The 21,599-nt window shown below is 43.7% G+C and overlaps 1 long non-coding RNA gene across 1 annotated transcript; it reads right to left on the reverse strand.

The window, feature by feature from the left end:
- Nucleotides 1-7,931: 7,931 nt before the first annotated feature.
- Nucleotides 7,932-14,903, reverse strand: LOC125537434. The gene is made up of 2 exons (XR_007295874.1): nt 14,419-14,903; nt 7,932-8,181 (listed from the first exon to the last, which is right to left on the reverse strand). It is a non-coding gene; the product is annotated as an uncharacterized LOC125537434 (long non-coding RNA).
- Between the last annotated feature and the right edge of the window lie 6,696 nt (nt 14,904-21,599).

Raw genomic sequence — 21,599 nt, forward strand, 5'->3', positions numbered from 1 at the left:
AGCATGTTTTATAATTGAAGCACCATTCTTCTATATAAGGCAGGCAAGGGGAAGACGGCTATGTTAGAATCTGAAGGGTTACAAACCAGGTCTTTGCAAAAGATGCAAGCGCCATGAGATAATAAACCAACTCCATTTTTCATAGATACTACTCCAGCACAGAAAAACCCAACTCCCACTGATAATAAGCAGATTCCAGTGGCCAAAGAACTAGTCTGCTCCAATCTAGCAAAAGAATGTCAACTCCATTCTAAGAAGCGTGTGCATATCCTCGCATCATGAAATTTTATAACATTCTAATCATATTTTGTACATGTTTCTTACCCATCTATCTTTTAGAAAATAAGGTTAAATGATAGAAGATTTCCTTCATTGGGATTGTATTCGAGGAAAAAATCTTGCGGGAATTCTGTGTGCTCCAATGCTGATGTAAGTACCTGTTGTATATCACTATATTTTTACATCAGCATGTATTTTGTTAATTGGCATGAATCCAACCTTTGTCTAATCTAAAATTAGTTGTAGCAAAATGTTAAAGGCGCCAATGTTGATTTTTGTAAAGAAAACTTCCTGGTAGTTTTGCATACTGAGCTGCATAAGTGTACTATCTCATATCATGCACATTACTGAATTGTAGTGCTGCTCTAGTTGCCTATTCATTCATTGTGTAAATGTTGCTTTCGTATTACCTTACCTGGCTGGTGATAGATGTGCATATTGTGTTAATTTGGTGTTGGCTAGTTGCCCAAACGTTCGTTGTGCCAATGTTGCTTTCCTATTATCTGACTTGGCCAATGATAGTAATGCTAGTGCCCTAATTTGGTGCAGGCTGCTGAAGATAAGAAGAAAAACTCTGAAAACAGCAGGGCAACCCCATTGTTTGTTTCCAATAAATCTAGGCCAGGTAATATGCCAATAACTCATGATTAATCTATTTGGTTCCCCTCCTAATTTATGTTATGATGCGGTGGTCGAGACACTCTCCACTATCAATAATACAAGCCTGCCAAAATCGCCATCTGAATCTGTTCAGTATCCTTTGTCTCGAATGCAACGGAAAAAATGTATGTTTGTGAACCAATTAATGGCTAAAGGAATGATGGAAATGCTGGAGGAATCAGAGGTGTAAAGTCGTGCGACACAACAACTGATCAATGTTTTCAGAGACAGTGTAGCAAAGTAGCAGAACTTGCCCACATGCTTATGGGCGTCATCCGTGCTGAGGTTGCAGGTTGTGACGTTGTAGATCGTTAGGTTCTGTTCATTTATTTGCACTAACATCAATCTTTGATTGCCCAGTGGATGTAATTTCCTATAATATATGTTGGATGTGCAACGTTTTTCCCTGTATGTCGTACCTTTGCTTGATCAGTTTTGGTCCTCTGCATAATTTCTCATCGTAATGGGCTCGAATTATCTAATTTGGCCTAAAGACATGTACGAACTTTAGTGGGCCCATTAAGTTAATGGGCCGTTACCAGGCCGAAAGTTAATGGTCGGCCCTCTTAACTCCCGGGTCGTTAACAGGCTGACATCAAAGCGGGCAACAGGTGGGCCCAATTAATTTCACAGGCCGTTAACAGGCCATTACTAAGTTCGGGCTACATATGGCCCAACTATAATGTGGCCTTTAGCAGGCCGAAAGGGACAACGGGCTTGTACTGGACCATGAAGAGTATGGGCCACTAAGAGGCTAAAAGTCAGGTTGTATTGTAAATGACCCAACTGTGTTGTGGGCCTTTAGCAGGCCGAAAGAGAAACCGGGCTGGTGTTGGACCATGAAGGGCATGGGCCGTTAAAAGGCCAAAACTCAGGTCCGACTACAAATGGCCCAACTCATTTATGGTCCGTTAACAGGCTGAAAGGCACACAGGACCGGGAATTGGCCCAACACTTAAATGGGTCGCTAAAAGGCCAAAACTCAGGTCCGACTACAAATGGCCCAACAGATATATGGGCCGTCACCAGGCTGAAAGACACACCAGGCCAGAAATTGGCCCAACACTTAAATGGGTCGCTAAAAGGCCGAAACTCAGGTCCGACTACAAATGGCCCAATTGATTTATGGGCCGTCAACAGGCTGAAAGACACATGAGGCTGGAAATTAGCCCAATATTTAAATGGGTCACTAAAAGGCCGAAAGATGTACATCGTGAAAATTGGCTCATCCACTGAATGGGCCGTTAACAGGCCGAAATCTCATCGGGTCGATATTGAGCCCAAATATATAGTGGGCTGTTAACAGGCTCGAACTGACGATGGGTTGCAATGGTGTCAAATCTTTAATGGGCCGTTGACGGGCCGAATTGGCACATCTTGTATGGGTCGTGGGCTTAAATGGACCTGACACAAGTAGGCCTTATATGGGCCGGCCTGCTATTTTTTATTGGGCCGGCCTTTTTCACCAGAACGGGCCACAGTTGGGTCGTGCCACGTGTCGACCTATCATAAGCGCCTCCTGTCCAATGAGTGGATGGCATCTGTCCCAACGGTGAGGAAACACGTGTTTCCTACGGCCAATGATGATTTTACACGTGGAAAATCCCCATTGGTCCTGGCTGTTAACGGGTTATCGGATCCAAAATTGGACCCGATAGCTTAACGGTGTTCTGTTACGGTGGATGCCACGTGTCGGTCACCCTTGACGAAAGCACTTCTGTGACGCGCGATTTATCGTCATGGAAGTGGACACTTCCGTGATGATAATCTTGGTAATGTCATGGAACACTTCCACGACAGCACAGGTATGACTATCTTGATTCTGTCATAAATTTGTCATGGATATACATGCATGACAGAAAACGTGACCTACTGTGACAAACACGTATCATCACGGAAGTGTATTTTTTTGTAGTGGTTGATGGCGTCGGGACTCTTAGACTCAAGGGTGGCGGCCTTGTTGGTGTTGGGCAAGTCGCCCCGGCAAGGCTCTTACCGGGGCCGTGAAGGCCACTCCGGCAAGGGCCTTGTCGGGGGAGTTTCACCTCGCCCCTCTACTCTTCATGCCTGTGGCCTCGAGCACGCCTCTGGTAATCTTGTGTCTTTGCTTCCTCTTCTGTCCCAGCAAGCGCGACTGCAGGCGTGTGGGTGCTACTGCCCGCGCACAAGTAAAGGGGTACAAAAAGGACCCCTACTTTTGTACACCGACACACGAGTCCGTGATACGTCTCCAACGTATCTATAACTTATGAACTATTCATGCTGTTATATTATCATTCTTGGATGTTTTATAATCATTTTATAGCAACTTTATATCATTTTTTGGGACTAACCTATTGACCCAGTGCCTAGTGCTAGTTGTTGTTTTTGGCTTGTTTTTTACATCGCAGGAAATCAATATCAAATGGAGTCCAAACACCGCGAAACTTTTTGGAGATTTTCTATGGACCAGAACACCCAGGATGGGCTAGAGAAGCACCTGGGGGTGCCCCAAGGGGGGCACAACCCACCAGGGCGCGCCTGGGGCCCCAGGCACGCTCAGGTGGGTTGTGCCCACCTCGGTAGCCTTCCCGCACCCCATATTTACCCTATAAATTCCCAAATATTCTGAAAACCCTCGGGGTTAACCTAGATCAGAAGTTCCGCCGCCGCAAGGCTCTGTAGCCACCAAAAACCAATCTAGACCCCGTTTCGGCACCTTGCCGGAGGGGGGAATCATCTCCGGTGGCCATCCTCATCATCCCGGCGGCCACCATGATGAGGAGGGATTAGTCCACCCTCAGGGCTGAGGGTTTGTACCAGTAGATATGTGCTTAATCTCTCTCTCTCTCTCTCTTGTGTTCTTGCGATGTCACGATCTTGATGTATCACAGGCTTTGTTAATATAGTCGGATATATGGTGTTTTCCCCTCTCTACCTTGTTGTAATGAATTGAGTTTTTCCCTTTGAGATTTTGTTGTTATCGGATTGAATACTTTTATGGATTTGAGAACACCTAATATATGTCTTGAAATTGAATACTCGTGGTGACAATGGGGTATCGTATTGATTCACTTTATATATGTTTTGGCACTCAACTCGCGGATTCCCGAGGTGACATTGGGGTAATATATGCATAGGGATTGATGCACGTTCTTGTCTTTGTTTCTCCGATAGAAATCTTGGGGAAATCTTTGAAGTTCTTTGTGTTGGATTAAATATTATGAATCTGAATTTTCCTTGGTGTTATTTTAGTACGAACTCTTGGTTAGATCGATCGGAAAGAATAGCTTCGTGTTATTTTAGTACAAACTCTAGGATAGATTGATAAAAAAGAATAGCTTTGAGGTGGTTTCATACCCTACAAACAATTCCGTCTTATGTTCTCCGCTAGATAGGAACTTTGGAGTGATTCTTCGTTGCACGTTGAGGACAGTTATATGATCCAATTATATTAGCACTGTTGAGAGATTGCACTAGTGAAAGTACGGACCCTAGGCCTCATTTTCAAGCATTGCAATACCGTTTTTGTGCCCGTTTACTATTTGCTACCTTGCTTTTTTATTTATTCGGATTATAAAAATATATTTCTATCATTCATATTACACTTTTATCACCATCTCTTCGCCGAACTAGTGCACCTATACAATTTGCCATTGTATTGGGTGTGTTGGGGACACAAGATATTTCTTGTATTTGGTTGTAGGGTCGTTTGAGAGAGACCATCTTCATCCTATACCTCTCACGGATTGATAAACATTAGTTCATCCACTTGAGGGAAAATTGCTACTGTCCTACAGAACTCTGCGCTTGGAGGCCCAACACGTGTCTATAAGAATAAAGTTGCATAGTAGACATCAAGCTCTTTTCTGGCGCCGTTGCCGGGGAGGTGAGTGCATGAAGGTATATCTTTAGATCTTGTAATCGAATATTTTAGTTTCTTGTTTATCACTAGTTTGGTCTACAAAAGAAAACTACATAAAAATGGAATTGAGGTTGCATCATATTATTGATCATCTTTATAATATCTTTCTTGAAAATGATGGTTCGAAAAATTGTGCTCAATTGTTAGAAGAAGATGTCAATAAAATGTTTGGCACAAAATATTGGAATGATGAGGATGATTGCAATGTTGTTAGTATGTAATCTTTGAATATCCATGATGCTAATGATATGCAAAGCCATATGCTTGGTGATGCTATATTTGATGAACATGATATTTTTAGTGCCCCAAGTTTTGATGAGAAAATTTATTATGATTATTGCATACCTCCTATTTATGATTATTATATTGATGAAAGTGGATTCGGAGAGGTCATGACTTTATTTAATGATGAATCCATCATTTTGGATGAGGCTTCAATTGACTATGAGAACATGGTTGCTATCTATGATGATTATGGTGATGACATGTATGCTATATTGAATAATGATAACCACGAAACTTTTCATCATGTTTTTAATTTCCAATCACATGATAGTTATTTTGTTGAGTTTGCTCCCACTACTATTGATGAGAAGAAATTTGCTTATGTGGAGAGTAATAAAAATTCTATGCTTGTGGATCATGAAAAGAATGCTTCATGTGATGGTTATATTGTTGAATTCATTCATGATGCTACTGAAAATTATTATGCTTTTACATATTTCAATAATATCAAGTTTCCTCTCTTTATGTTGAAAGTTTAGAAGTTATGCATGTTTTTCCTTCCTATGCTAGTTGATTCTTGTTCCCATAAGTTATTTGCTCACAAAATCCCTATGCATAGGAAGTGGGTTAGACTTAAATGTACTAGTCATATGCTTCATGATGCTCTTGTTATGTTTCAATTCTTATCTTTTATGTGAGCATCATTGAAATCATCATGCCTAGCTAAAAGGCATTAAAGAAAAGTGTTATTGGCAGACAACCCAACACTTTTACCTACTGTTTTTGTGTGTTCACATGATTAGGCTACTGTAGTAATCATGTTTTATTGCTTTCGTTTCAATAAAGTGCCAAGTAAGACCTTTGGGAGGCCTTACGGTGATAGTTGATTTGATCTTGCTGAAAAACAGAAACTTTTGCACTCAGGAAAACAATTCTCATTTTTAACAAAAGCGTGATAAAATGCTGATTCTTTTTACAAAATATTAATAGAAAAATTGCCCAGGTTTTCCTATTTTTTCAGAATTTTTGGAGTAGCAGAAGTATGGTTGGAGTACAGATTACTACAGACTGTTTTGTTTTTGACAGATTCTGTTTTCAATGCATAGTTTGCTTGTTTTCTAGTTTCTATGGCTTATATTGCTCAATATAAATTGTGGAAATGATATGCTTCAGTAGGCATTGTGTGGAAACAATTATGAATCTTGTCTTTGAAAGTACCAAAGTGAAATGGTTTGCTCTTTATCATACTAAACTATCTCACGAAGTTTCGTTAAGTTTTGTGTGATTGAAGTTTTCAAGTTTTGGATGAGACATAGTCAGAAGGAAAGTTTTGTCGTGATTTGCCCCTTGTGCATTGCCATGTATATATACTGGATGATGCTTGAGCGCCAAGGTTACATTGTGATACATAGGATCCTATTAGGATCAATCTACGATTACATCAATAAATGTCTATCCTTAGTTACATGATTCTCTACGATTTACACTGATTAACATTCCCCCTCAATCTCATCCTGTGCAAAGGTTGAGATTGGATCACAGTCGTGTTAGCATGAGCTTTGTGAGTATCTTGGTGAAGGCATCAACAACTTGATCAACGGAGGAGACAAACCGAACGTCCAAGGCTCCCATGGCGACCTTCTCTCTTACAAAATGGAAGTCCACCTTGATATGCTTCGTGCGAGCATGGAATACTGGATTGGATGTAAGGTACATTGCGCCGAGATTGTCACACCACAAAACAGGTGGGCGAGGTTGAGGAACTCGAAGCTCCTTCAGCAATAACTGCAGCCATATTGCCTCGGTAATACCATTTGCCAACGCCTTATACTCGGCTTCTGTCGTTGATCGTGATACTGTGGGTTGCTTGCTTGCACTCCAAGATATGAGATTTGGCCCAAAAAATATAGCGAACCATCCTGTTGATCGTCGATCATCACTGCAACCCGCCCTGTCTGCGTCTGCGAACACCTCAGCAAGGTAGATGGTGACCGACGAATAGTTAGCCCAATGGTCACCGTTCCTTTGACAAAGCGTAATATGCGTTTGATAGCCTCCCAGTGGACGTCAGTTGGAGACGACAAAAACTGACAAACCTTGTTCACTGCAAAGGAGAGATCCGGGCGCGTGAGGGTCAAATATTGAAGGGCTCCCACTGAACTTCTGTACTTGAACGCCTCCTCTTCATTCAATCCATGACCAACATCTCGAGCTAGCTTCTCGTGAGTGCACATTGGGGTTGAAACTGCTTTACAATTTGCCATATCTGTATGCTGCAACAAATCCATAGCATACTTGTGTTGTGTAAGTGTCATTCCCCCGGAATTGGAAAGCACCTCAATACCAAGAAAATAATGTAGAGGGCCAAGGTCCTTGACAGGGAACGTTACAGAAAGCTTCCAAAGCAACTTGGTCACAGTAGTACTAGAGGAACTCACAATCACAATATCGTCCACATAGACTAGCATATAGACTGTCACACCACCATGAGCAAAAATAAACAGAGAGGTGTCAGCAGCCGAGGGAGCAAAACCCAGTTGTTGGAGACGCTCACTGAGACGAGCATACCAGGCACGAGGTGACTGTTTTAAGCCATAGAAAGCCTTGTGTAAATTGCAGACATAATCTGGCCGTGTACGGTCCTGAAAACCGGGAGGTTGCTGCATGTAGGCTTCATCAGTGAGGACACCATGAAGAAAAGCATTGCTAATATTGATCTGACAGAAATGCCAGCCACGAGAGACGGCAAGGGAGAGCACCTGTGACGCCCCCGATTTGACCGTACACTAATCATACACGCAAATGTGTACGATCAAGATCAGGGACTCACGGCAAGATATCACAACACAACTCTAGACACAAATTAAAATAATACAAGCTTTATATTACAAGTCAGGGGCCTCTAGGGCTCGAATACATCAGCTCGAAAACAAACGAGTCAACGAAAGCATCAATGTCTGAAAATAGACATAAGTTAAACAAGTTTGCCTTCAGAAGGCTAGCACAAAAGTAGCAACGATCGAAAAGGTGAGGCCTCCTGCCTGGGACCTCCTAACTACTCATTAGAGCCGAACTCCATGTAGAATCATCCTCGGGATCCTCTGGCTCATGGACTCCATCATATGATCGCAAAAATCAGAAAAGGGGAAAAAGAAGTAGCAAAGCAACCGTGAGTACTCATCCAAAGTACTCGCAAGCAAGGATCTACACTACATATGCATTGGTATCAATGAAAAAGGGTAGTGTCTATGGACTGAACTGCAAAATGTCAGAATAAGAGGGGGATAACTAGTCCTATCAAAGACTACGCTTCTGGCGACCTCCATCTTGAAGCAGAAGAAGAGAGTAGATGGTAAGTTAACTAAGTATTATCGTATAGCATAATCCTACCCGGCGATCCTCCCCTCGTAGCCTTGTGAGAGAGCGGTCACCGGGTTGTATCTGGCACTTGAAAGGGTGTGTTTTATTAAGTATCCGGTTCTAGTTGTCATAAGGTCAAGGTACAACTCCGGGTCGTCCTTTTACCGAGGGACACAGCTATTCGAATAGATAAACTTCCCTGCAGGGGCGCATCACATTTCCCAACACGCTCGATCCCCTTTGGCCGGCCACACTTTTCTGGGTCATGTCCGGCCTCGGAAGATCAATACGTCGCAGCCCTACCTAGGCACAACAGAGAGGTCAGCACTCCGGTCTAAATCCTATGGCGTAGGGGTCTGGGCCCATCGCCCATTGCACACCTGCATGTTGCGAACGCGGCCGGTAAGCAGACCTAGCCTCCCTAATACAAGAGTAGGCGTTCTAGTCCAATCTGGCGCGCGCCACTCAGTCGCTGACGTCAAGAAGGCTTCGGCTGATACCACGACGTTGAGTGCCCATAACTGTTCCCGCGTAGTTGGTTAGTGCATATAGGCCAGTGACGAGACTCAGATCAAATACCAAGATCTCGTTAAGCGTGTTATTTTGAAGTAACAGTGAACGCCGTCCAGGGCCAGGCCCACCTCTCTCCTAGGTGGTCTCAACCTGCCCTGTCGCTCCACCACAAAGTAACAGTCGGGGGCCGTCGGGAACCCAGGCCCACCACTACCTGGATGGAACCACCTGCCCCTTCAGCCCCCACATCGGAATCACTTGCGGGTACTCTACGAGCCGACCCGACTTTAGTCACCACATGTATCAGGTGTAATATGTATAGTATATACATGTGATCACCTCCCGAGTGATCCCGGCCGGTAGTATAGCATGGCAGACGGACAAGAATGTAGGGCCACTGATGAAATACTAGCATCATATACTAAGCATTTATGATTGCAGGTAAAGGTAACAACAGTAGTAGCAAGGACAGGCTATGCATCAGACTATGATTAACGGAAAGCAGTAACATGCTACACTACTCTAATGCAAGCAGTAGAGAGAAGAATAGGCGATATTTGGTGATCAAGGAGGAGGCTTGCCTGGTTGCTCCGGCAAGAAGGAGGGGTCATTTTCGATGTAGTCGAACACACGGACATCGGCAGCGGCCTCGGAGTCTACCGGAAATAAGTAACGAATGGGGAACACAATAAATAACAGAGCAATCAAATGTAACACAAAGCAAGATGCGGCAATACATTGTGCTAGGGGTGACCTAACGTAGGGACAGGTGATACTGGAGAAGGGGGGAAACATCTAGGAAAGTATCCCCGGTGTTTCGCGTTTTCCGACAGATGAACCGGAGGGGGAAAGTTGCATGTTCGCTATGCTAGGGATGTGTGGCGGACGGACAGGATGCGTATTCGGATTCGTCTCGTCGTTCTACACAACTTTCATGTAGAAAACATTTTCATCCGAGTTACGGTTTATTTTATATTAAATTTTCTAAGTTTTAATCATTTTTTGAAATTACTAATAATTCGAGTTGACCAGGTCAGTTTGACTGGTCAAAGGGAGAAGGTGTGACCCACATGGCATAGGCTATACCTAAACATATAGTTAAAAACTATCATAATCAAATGAGGCCAACATGTCATCTGCACATTAGAAAATTGGGAAACGCTTCCTATCTATAGTCTGGCAGAAGTCCAGCGTCAAACCAATCCAAAGCCGTCGATTCATCTAAAATCTAACAAGTCCAGCGTCAAACCAATCCAAAGCCGTCGATTCATCTGAAATCTAACGCCTCGCAAATTGTGCTTTCTATTAAAGAAAAAAACAACAGCAGACGCTAACCACGCTGCCGCAACCCCCGCCCAAAATCTTATCCCTAATCCCTCTCGTTCCAATCAATCGAGAGACGCGCTAGCCTCCGCCCTCCACCCACCTCGCCCAGATCGGTCCCCTCCACCCCACCCCCGCCTCGGACAGCCTCATGCTCTCTTTGTCGCCGAGCAGGATGGTCGCCCCACCGGCCAACCCCGCTCCATCGGCTGAATTGGTTGCCGGAGTAGCACCGGCCGGTCGGAGAACCTGATGTGGATTGGAAAATCCCACCCCACCCCATCTTGAAATCGAAGGTATTGTACTGCATCTACCAACTCCTTTTTGATGATTCCATTTGTAATTTCTGTAAATGTTTGATTTTATTTCTCTTTATATTTCATCCACAGCCAAGTACTCACTGGGTTTGTATGTTCATTGGCTGCCTAGTATTGTTCGGTGATGTTTTAGATCCTTTATCATCAATCCTTTTGCAAGTCGAGCTTTTTAGATAATTAGATAAACCATACATATGTAGGCAGGCATTCGTGGCTATTCCTTAGTTAATTAGTTTTCAATATGCAGTGCTTCGAATGATGGTGAAATATGTTGAGGAAAACATTGTTTCGTTGCTTCCTGTATAAAGTGCTTCCAAAAATATGCATCCATGGACCATAGTTAGCGGCATATTGTTTTTGTTACATTTTTCAAAATTTAATGCTTCCACCAGACACTAATAGTGCACCCTTTGCACTAATAGCCAGCTGCATAGCTTTGTGCTTCTACATTGTTCTCGTTTTGCTACGGTAGTTTAGAAAAATGCTTCTGTGCCTACGACTCATATTTTTGTGCTTCTACATTGTATACTCATTTTCTACGATCCTTTAGAAAAATGCTTCCATGCCATCCTGATATTTACTTGCAATTCGTTCAGTTAGTATGTTGCCGGCACAATACATGCATCTTTATTTGCTATTTTTCATGCTTCCTACATTCTTATCCACGATGGTGTGTCGTATCATCTTGTGATTGTGGCTGTCATTATCCACGATTTGGCACAGACAAGCTGACAATCCCCTTGTCCTCCTGGTCATCTTCGCCAGCTTCGGGTACCTCTAGTCCACCACGCCGGAGGGCCGTCTCGGTTGGGAAACGAAGCCACCACATGTCGACCACTGTAGAGTCGTCTCCATCCCCCCTAAGGCACTGTCCTCGTATGATCTAGGTATTGAGTCCTCTCTCATGTTGATCCAATACTTGTTGATTTTTTTTCTTGTTTTATGTTCTGAGTATCAATTCATATCCTTGTGTGCACATCTTGAGCAATTCCTTTTTATTGGGTCCGATTTTGTTCTGTCCTTTGTGTACTGGATCACCAAATCATAAATGAAATATTTGTGAAATTTACATGAACGTGACAAATATGCTTCCTATTAAGATGACTTGTGTTGAGATATCGCTCTTTTCAAGCTTCCTACTAATGGACCTTCTGAAATAATACCACATATGCTTCTTTAGTTTACAAAGTTAGCATCCATAGTTCAACCAATATTTCTGTGAATTTGGTATGTAGGTGACACATGCATCCCCATGTTGGTGGCAATCTTAGTTAATTCATGTATTCAATTTTCTATGCTTCAAATTAAGATGACTCAGATTGAGATAGCATATTTTCATGCTTCATAATGATGGGGCTTCCAAATTGTATTTCATATGCTCCTCTAGTTTACATAGAATGCTTCCATACTTGATGCTTCATACTGATGGGGCTTCCAAATTATGCTTCATATGCTCCTCTTAGTTTTAGATAGAATGCTTCCATATTTCCTCTTTTTTTACAAAAGTTGTTGCTGTCATTGTTATCACTATTTTAATATTCCTTGCCCCATATTATATTATGTATTATTATTTGGTCTAGGTAGTTTGCTTCCATAGTCCCCATATATATTTTTTGTTTGTGTTTCTATAGTTGTCATTGTCAACACCATTTCAATAGAAACACAACTCAGTGTATGTTCTGACAGATCAATTCATTGGTTTGTGTCAACCGTGCTTCCTAATTTTGAGTATTTTCCTATACTCTTGATTTTTTCCTTCTTGTCAATTTTATATGATTCCATTGCCTACCATGTATGTTTTGATTGATGAAATCACGACTTTGTGTAAGCTATGGCTTCTACTTCTACGTTTCACATAAGGTCCGATAGCAATGCTTTTTTTATCCCAGTTTTCCATGCTTCCCCTACCTATCATGTATGTTCTGGTAGATCAAATTGTTGCTTCGTGTAAACCTTATTTCATTTTTCTATGCTTCCACTGCCAATTATTTTTGTTCCGATAGATTCATATATACCTTATCTCGTTTTCTCATGTGTGCTTCTACAGATGTTTTGTGCCACATGATGCCAATCATGCATCATTCGTTTCTGAAACTCCTTGGATTGACCTATCCCCACAATGTGAGCAGCGCCGATTTGAAGGCGCAAAGGAGGTGCTGGAGACATGGGCGGAGATAGTGATGAAGGCCCTCCCCGGGGATGTGCTTTCGGCGTAATTTGTGTGCTCCAGCTTCCGCATCATCAAACCGACCAGGATATCACGATATCGCGGTTACGTGCTGGCAACATTGTCCTTGCTGTTTTCTGCCATCGCAATAGCGTCAATTTTCATTTGGCAGTATTTCGCTGCTACCCAAAACAATAACCTTGCTTCCCAGCCATCTTAGACATGGACCTTGTAACACTTTTTGTTGTAACTAAATAAATTTTTGTTGCTGTAACTGTATTAGGCTTTTATTGTATGGAAGAATATCCCCCTATCTTTGGTAGCGAACTTTCATTTGTTTGGAAACAATGTACAATTTATGTCTCAATAAATTTAATTGTTATCGATAGAAGCAAACTTAAGTTGCAATGGAAGCAAATTTTCTAGTCCATGGAAATAGAGTTGGCAGTAAAAAAATTATAATGAACACAAATTTGTGTTAAAATCAAACATGAATTTATATTAGATTGAATAAATTTGCGATGCAAATATGCGATGCAATCAATAGGAAGCAAAAGACATCGGACAAAGTCTTGTTAGCAAGCGCACAAGTGATCCTAAAAAAAAAAAAGCAAGCGCACAAGTTGCATGTGTGGGCTTCACGTTCTGGATAAGCTCGCATCACACGAGTAGGGAGAGGTTAGCAGGATAGTCTGGCGAGCGAAGCGGATGCAATTAAGTAAGGAAGCAATTAATTAATAAACCAAGTCAACAAATCTCCCGCGGGCCTAACTAATAGATCAGACGGCCACCATGCACCTCATCCGACTGTCTATAGTTTGATGACTAGTGGTGCCCAAAAATTTAGTGCACTACAATCTAATCCTAGAACTATCCTATCTCTAATTAACTAAGCCGGCCAGAGACACAGCCGGATGTGCATGCTGTGTACATATGCACGGCCATGGCAAAGCATCACCAAAGCAACTTGGCGGCAGCAGCAAAGCATTAGCAAGCAGCGGCAGCAAGTAGCATCAGCAGCGGCGGTGCTCGCAGCGGAAACAGTACAGAGCAGCAGTAGCACAGCAACGCAAGTAGCGGCAGCTAGGAGCAGCACGCAGTTGGCACCGGGAGGTTGCGGCGGCGGCCGGAGGCGGACGCAGCTGGAGCGCGGGCGGCGCGGGATGTGACCGGCACGGAGAGACGGCGGCGCAGGCGACGGCCGGTCTGGGCGGGAGCGGGTGCTCGCGCGGAGTGGTCAAGGCTGCGGCAGGAGAAGACAAGCACGCTCGAGAGTGGAGCTCCGGCGGTTCGGCCATGGCGGCGACAATCGGGTGCAGGTCTACGACGCCAAAACGGAGAGGGGAAACGGGGAAATCGGGGTTGGTGCTCACCGCGAACACGAAGGTGAGGTCGGTGAGGGCCGGGAGCCGTCGGAGCAGCAGGGGCGACGGTGGCCGTGGTGGACGGCGTCGAAGGGGAACGGCGATGGCGGAGATGCGAGGCCTCACGGCTTGGACCGGAGGACGGAGACGGCGTAGGGAAGGCCGGCGGGGCTCCAGAACTACCTTGGCGCGGCTCGGGTGGCCGGTGGCCGCGGCCATGGCGAGGCGGAGGCGGCGATTGCGCTCATCCAAGTACGAGGAAGAGGGGAGAGGCGAGAGGGAGGGGATTCGAGGGTTAGGGTTTACCAGGGGGTCGGGGCAGCCTTGTAGATGCCGGGGATGCGGCGGATTGACAGCACGTAGCCGATCTGCGATGTGGTCGGGCACACGTCCACCACGCAGCCCCTGATGAGCAGTAGGAAGAAGAAGAAGGTGGGGATGGTGGACTGGGCCGTTTGGTTTAATGAGCCAAGGTGCCTAGTAGGTTTAGGCCTCTTTTATTTTTTCAGTTTTTCCTATCTGTTTTACCTTTTTGCTACTGTTTTGTCTTTAGTTCAGTTAGCAATTGAATTTAGTTAAGAATGTAACTTTGCAAATAAATATGGTGCACCACTTTGAAGATGCTCCCAAAGTTTGGGGTCATTCGACAAGTTTATACATTTTTGGAAAATTGTTGTTGTTCCAATTATTAATTTCCTAAGAATTTCTTTGGGAGTCAAATGAAGTTGGTCTTTTCATCACAATTTCTTATTGAATATTTGAAACATAACAAAAAATTTTATTTTACTGATCGAAGGAATAATAATTTCACTTGCGATATAAATTTGAATTTGACTTTGATTTTGGACAAGTGGCCATTTGCATAGTAATCATGATGACATGGCCACCACTAAGGGGAGATTACTGTAGCATGATTTCCGGGGTGTTACACCACTAGACGCATAGTCGCTGGTTTGACAACCGGAGAAAAAGTGTCCGAATAGTCGATGCCATATTGCTGAGTGAAGCCACGAGCGACAAGGCATGCCTTGAACTTATCAAGAGAGCCATTAGCCTTGTGTTTGACCTTGAACACCCATTTGCACCCAATCACATTTTTGCCAGGTGGGCGAGGCACCAATGTCTAGGTGTGGTTCTGCTAGAGTGCTGCAAACTCGGATTCCATCGCTGGGCGCCACTGCTCATCAGCAAGGGCATCGCGGTAGGAGCGCGACTCGGCGTGAAAGGCTCGCCGGCGAGGATCATAGCGAATGGTGTCGTCGCTTGGGACAAGCGGCTTGGTGATGTTGTGGCGAGCGCGAGTCGCCATTGGATGTCAGGTAACCGTTGGAGCGACATCCATCGGCGGTGAAGGAGCTGGCGGCGTCGCTGAAGCATCCGACCCACGGGCGGAAACCGGTGTATCTGCGGTGGGAGATGACGCGCCATCCTCTTGGGCAGGAGACAAGTCAAGCCGGCCTACGGGAGAGACCGGGCTGCACGGTCCAGATGATGCAGCTAGCGTTGGCGAGGGCCCATTTGCATGGGCACGGCGTGGCACACATGGTGACGCGCACTCCTGCGATGTTGATTGAGCTGTACCTGCAGAACCAGGAGACAAGCTGGAATCAGGGTTAGCAAGCAAACTAGTATCATATCTCCGCATACGATCATCCACTAAGGCTGGCTCTGTAAGAGGAAACTAAGAGGGATGCGTAGGGAGTAGTGGTGACGTGGTGGATGGCTGTGGAGTTTGATCAAAAGGGAACACGAGCTCATCAAAAATGACATCGCCAAGAGATGTAAATGCGTCCAGTAGATCGGTCTAGACACTTGTATCCCTTATGCATAGAACTGTAGCCCAAAAAATACACACTGTTTTGAGCGAAACTCAAGCTTTTGATTATTATACAGCCTGAGATTGGGCCAGCATGCACACCCAAATGTATAGAGAAAAGTGTAATCGGGTTTCTCATTGCAAAGACAAGTGACTGGTGTGGAGTTTTGAAGAACTCGTGTGGGAATGCAATTTATAAGATAGCAAGCTGGGAGAAAAGCCTCATCCCAAAAACGAACATGGAGTGAAGAATGAGCGAGCAATGCAATTCCAGTTTCAACTATATGGCGATGTCTGCGCTCAGCAACGCCATTTTGTTGGCTCATGTGAGGACAGGTGACTCGGTGAGTGATTCCTTCTTTTTGGAAATATTGGTTTAGACGACGGTACTCGCCGCCCCAATCATACTGAACAGTTTTAATTTTTTGTTGAACATGCGCTCAACATGTTTCTGAAAGGTATAGAAGGCTTTCTCAACATCAGATTTTCGTTTAAGAAGATAGATCCATGTAAAACGACTAAAATCATCCAAGAAGCTCACATAGTATTTAAAATCACCAACAGAACGAACTACAGGACCCCAAACAAATGAATTATTTCAAGTGGTTCATGAGTAACATGAGCTGAATCACGAAAAGGTAATTGATGGACTTTACCTCATTGACAAGCATCACAAATACTAGACTCAAGAGAGGGTGCACAAGCAAATTTATTTGTTCTAAGGACTGACTCAACGACACTTCTCGAGGGATGACCTAATCTTCTATGTCATAGTTCTGGAGAGAGCTTGACAGCGGAGAGAACACGAGGACCATGATCAACAGATGATTTATTGAAGCTTGGCACCGGATAAAGACCATTGCGAGATCTACCACGAGGAAGAACCGCCTTCGTTGCTTGGTCCTTAAGATAAAACAAAGAGGATGAAATTCAGCAAAGGCGTCATTGTCAGAAACAAGTCTATGAACAGATAAAAGATGCTTGTTAACATGGGGAACATGCAATATGTTGCGGAGTTTGATTGGTTCGGACGAGCCAGAGATAGTAGAATGACCAATATGGGAAATAGACATACCAGCCCTGTTCGCAGCATGCATCTTGTCCTTGCCGCCATAGTTCTTGTGAATGCTGAGGCAGTCGAGGTCTCTAGTCAGGTGGTCGGTCGCACCAGTGTCAGCGTACCAGTCCATGTCCATAGTGTAGCCCACGGAGCCATTGTTTGTGTTGATGGCGTTGCCCGAGCGCTCGCGCTGATCATCGGGCTGGAAGGCGTGGTTGAAGCGGTTGCGGCAGTGAAGAGCGTCATGCCCGAACTTGTTGCAGACCTGGCACTTAAGATTGGGACGCCCGTTGCCGCGGACACGCCCGCCGCGACCACGAGCCTGGCCACCACCTTGTCCGCTGCGAGCGCCATTGCCACGAGTTGCTGCGTTGGCGGATGGATGGACTTCTGCAGCCGAGTTCTGCTGCTCCAAACGAAGTTCAGCGCTGATGAGGTATGCATAAAAGCTGCTGAGACTTACTGGTTCATCATGCGCCATGATCGAAGCAACGAGGGGCTCGAACTCGGAGCCCAGCCCAGAGAGCATGTATCCGAGTACCTCATCATCAGAGAGGGGCTTCCGATGGAGGCCATCGCATCAGCGAGCCCATTCATCTTGCGATGGTAGTCCGTCTAGATCTTTCTTCTCCAGATTAGAAAGTTGATACCTCAGTTTCATGATGCGGGCGCGATTCTGTGAAGCAAACATGTCGTGAAGAGCAGTCCATACTTCAGCGGAGGTCATCATCTGCATCATCTGACCGAGGATATCCTCAGTCATGGACCCGAGGAGGGTGATCATGACGACCTGGTCCTGCTGGTACCAGCGAAGAAACTCCGGGTTGGCCACATCGATGGAGGCATCGCCAGTGCCTTCGTGGATGGTGTGCGGCGGAGCTTCAATGGTGCCAACGACGTAGTCGAACAAGCCGTTTGCGGCAATAGTGGGGACGGCCTGAGTTTTCCACAGCAGGAAGTTGTCCCGCGTGAGGTGCAGCGTGATCAGGTTACAAAGGGAGGTGACTGAGATCGGGGCAGCGGAGGAGGAGCTGGCGACCATGGTGCCAGCATTGAGGGAGGTGAGAGCGTCGGCAGTGTCGGAGAGGGGAGCAGGGGTGGTGCCGGTCATGGTAGGCAGATTGGATCTTTTGCCTGATTACTAAGTCAGAAGGAAAGTTTTGCCGTGATTTGCCCCTTGGGCATTGCCATGTATATATACTGGATGATGCTTGATAGCGAAGGTTACATTGTTATACATAGGATCCTATTAGGATCAATCTATGATTACATCAATAAATGTCTATCCTTAGTTACATGATTCTCTAGGATTTACACTGGTTAATAGACATCGATATGAGGAGAATAAGGAGTGACAATACCCCAAGCTTGGGGATTCCCATGGCACCCCAAGTTAATATCCAAGTAAGATCCAAGCAACTAAGCTTGGGGATGCCCCGGAAGGCATCTCCTGTTTCGTCTCCAACATTATCGGTAACCTCACTCGGAGCTATGTTTTCATTCGTCACATGATATGTGTTTTGCTTGGCGCGTCAATTTATTTTTTTAGGATTTGCTTGCTGTTATTCAGAATAATGTTTTGCATCTTTTATTTCAATAAAAATGTCAAGTATAACATTTATCATACTTGTTTTGCAAGTCTACATGTTGCTGTTTGAAAACAAAAAGTTTACCGCTATTGCAAAAATTCCCTAGAAAAGTCAGAATGTGATAAAATGTTGAAACTTTTTGAAGAATAAGCTCTGATAAATTTTCTACAGTGTGGGAAATTTTCATAACTTTTGAAGTTAGGGAAATATTGATACTATTGCATGCTTTACAGACTGTACTATTTTGGCAGATTGCTGTTATGTTTGCATTGTTTGCATATGTTTGCTTGTTTAATGATTCTATTTGAGGATAGGAGTATAAAATATGCAGAGGCATTTAGTATGCAATGTTGAATAATAATTTTAGTGATTTGCTACAGTAGAGAATGATAAGGTTTTTGCATTGGTTTATACTAACTTATCTCATGAGTCCTTGTTGAGTTTTATATGGATGAAGCTTTTGAGATTTAGGAAAACTGTGATATGAGAAGAATTAAGGAGACACAAAGCTCAAGCTTGGGGATGCCCAAGGCATCCCAAGATAATATTTCAAGAAGTCTCAAGCGTCTAAGTTTGGGGATGCTCCGGTAGGCATCCCACCTTTCTTCTTCAATAATTATCGGTTAGTATCGGTTGAGCCTAAGTTTTTGCTTCTTCACATGATGTTGCTATCACAATGATTAGATCTAAAAGTTTTTAAATAAAATAGAGTCCTCAAATAGTTGCCAGGGAGGCTAAGTAAGCGGCATTTACATCCCGTCAACGAAGCTCTTTTCTATAGAATTGCTCGAGTGCTTCACTTATATCGTTTTGAGCACGGTGTGCTTTAGTATTTTTGAAGAAATTCTCTCTTGCTTCACTTAAATTAATTTGAGATAAAGAAATATTATGCTCATGATCTTCATTTATATATTTTTGGAGTAGCTTGTTATTTACTCTTGTGCTTCACTTATATCCTATAAGTAAATTGTTGAATAAATTGAATGTTATGAAGTTGAAATCATATCATGCCTAGTGGTAGCTTCACATTGGGTTTAGAAAGTGAAATCTTTTGAGGCTTGACAATCACAATATTGGTCATACAAGCAATTCACGAATAATTAGTATAAGGAAGAGAACTTTCACATGCAAAAACACTATCTTGGAAATCTTTTGTGATTGTGAGCCCCCATAAAAATATTATATGTCAAAATTGTTGACGTTGGACAAGGAAGACAACGTAATGGTTTATGTGTGTTCATATTCACGTAGAAGTTATATTGTCATAGATCCTTCAACATGTGGTGCTTGCCCCCCATCTTTGCTGGCCAAAAGTTCCGCACCAAGTAGAGATACTACTTGTGCATCCAAAAACCCTTAAACCCAAATCTTACTTTCAAGAGTCCACCATACCTACCTAAGGATTGAGCAAGATCCTTCAAGTAAGTTGTCATCAGTGCAATAAGGCAATAAAAATTGCTTCTAAAAGTGTTAGATCATTTAGTGTAAGAGAAAATTGAGCGTTGTACGAACTTGTGATGGTAAAGAGTAAAAGAGACAGACTGCATAATAAAGGTTGCCATCACAAGGGGAAATATAATGTGACGTTCTTTTGCACTAAGGGGTTGAGCATACAAACAAATAAGCGCATGGCAACCTCTGCTTCCCTTTGCGAAGGGCCTATCTTTTACTTTTATGTATTTACTTTCATGCAAGAGTCAAAGTTTTTCTCTCTATTCCTTTTTATTTTTCTCTTTTGGCAAGCATCATGTGGTGAGGAAATATCTAGGCACATATGTCCAGTTGAATATGAGTAGCATGAGTTATTATTGTTGGCATCACCCTTGAGGTGAATACGTTGGGAGGCAAAACAGTAAGCCCCTATCTTTGTATGTGTCTGGTTGAAATGTTTTGCTCATGTGTATGCGGTGAGTGTTAGCAATCATAGAAGACTATAAGATGGTTGAGCATGTGGAGCTCTTACTTAAACTCCGTTGAATAAGTTGAATTGCAATTGCTTGGTGACTAAGAACATTGGTTGTTGAGTTTCAAGAGAGTCCGTTGTTTGAACCTTAACACGTGAATTGGTTGCTACTATAACATGAGAAGTTTTATAAGAAAAAATTGTTGTTATGATGCTAGGAAAAGTGATTGAAATTATCATTGATCAAACTTATGCACTTTGATAGCACTCACACTTCATAAATTATTTCTTTTATCATTTACCTACTCTAGGACGAGTAGGGATTAAGCTTAGGGATGTTGATATGTCTCCGACGTATCTTTAATTTATGAAGTATTCATGCTGTTATATTATCATTCTAGGATGTTTTATAATCATTTTGTAGCAGATTTGTATCATTTTTTCTGACTAACCTATTGACCCAGTGCCAGTTGTTGTTTTTTGCTTGTTTTTTACATCGTAGGAAATCAATATCAAACGAAGTCCAAACACCGCGAAACTTTTTGGAGATTTTTTATGGACCAGAACACCCAGGATGGGCCAGAGAAAGCACCTGGGGGTGCGCCGAGGGGGCACAACCCACCAGGGCGCGCCTGGGGGCTAGGTGGGTTGTGCCCACCTCGGTGGCCTCCCGCACCCCCTCTTTACTCTATAAATTCCCAAATATTCCGAAAACTCTCGGGGTTAACCTGGATCAGAAGTTTCACCGCCGCAAGGCTCTGTAGCCACCAAAAACCAATCTAGACCCCGTTCTGGCACCCTGCCGGAGGGGGAAATCATCTCCAGTGGCCATTTTCATCACCCCGATGGCCACCGCGATGAGGAGTGAGTAGTCCACCCTAGGGGCTGAGTGTTTGTACCAGTAACTATGTGTTTAATCTCTCCCTCTCTCTCATGTTCTTGAGATGTCATAATCTTGATGTATTGCGGGCTTTGTTAATATAGTCGGGTCATATGGTGTTTTCCCCTTTTTATCTTGTTGTGATGAATTGAGTTTTTCCCTTTGAAATTTCGTTGTTATCAGATTGAATACTTTTATGGATTTGAGAACACTTGATATATGTCTTGCAATTGAATACT

The sequence above is a fragment of the Triticum urartu genome, chromosome 2, assembly GCF_003073215.2.
Source record: "Triticum urartu cultivar G1812 chromosome 2, Tu2.1, whole genome shotgun sequence".
NCBI classification, from domain to species: Eukaryota; Viridiplantae; Streptophyta; class Magnoliopsida; order Poales; family Poaceae; genus Triticum; species Triticum urartu.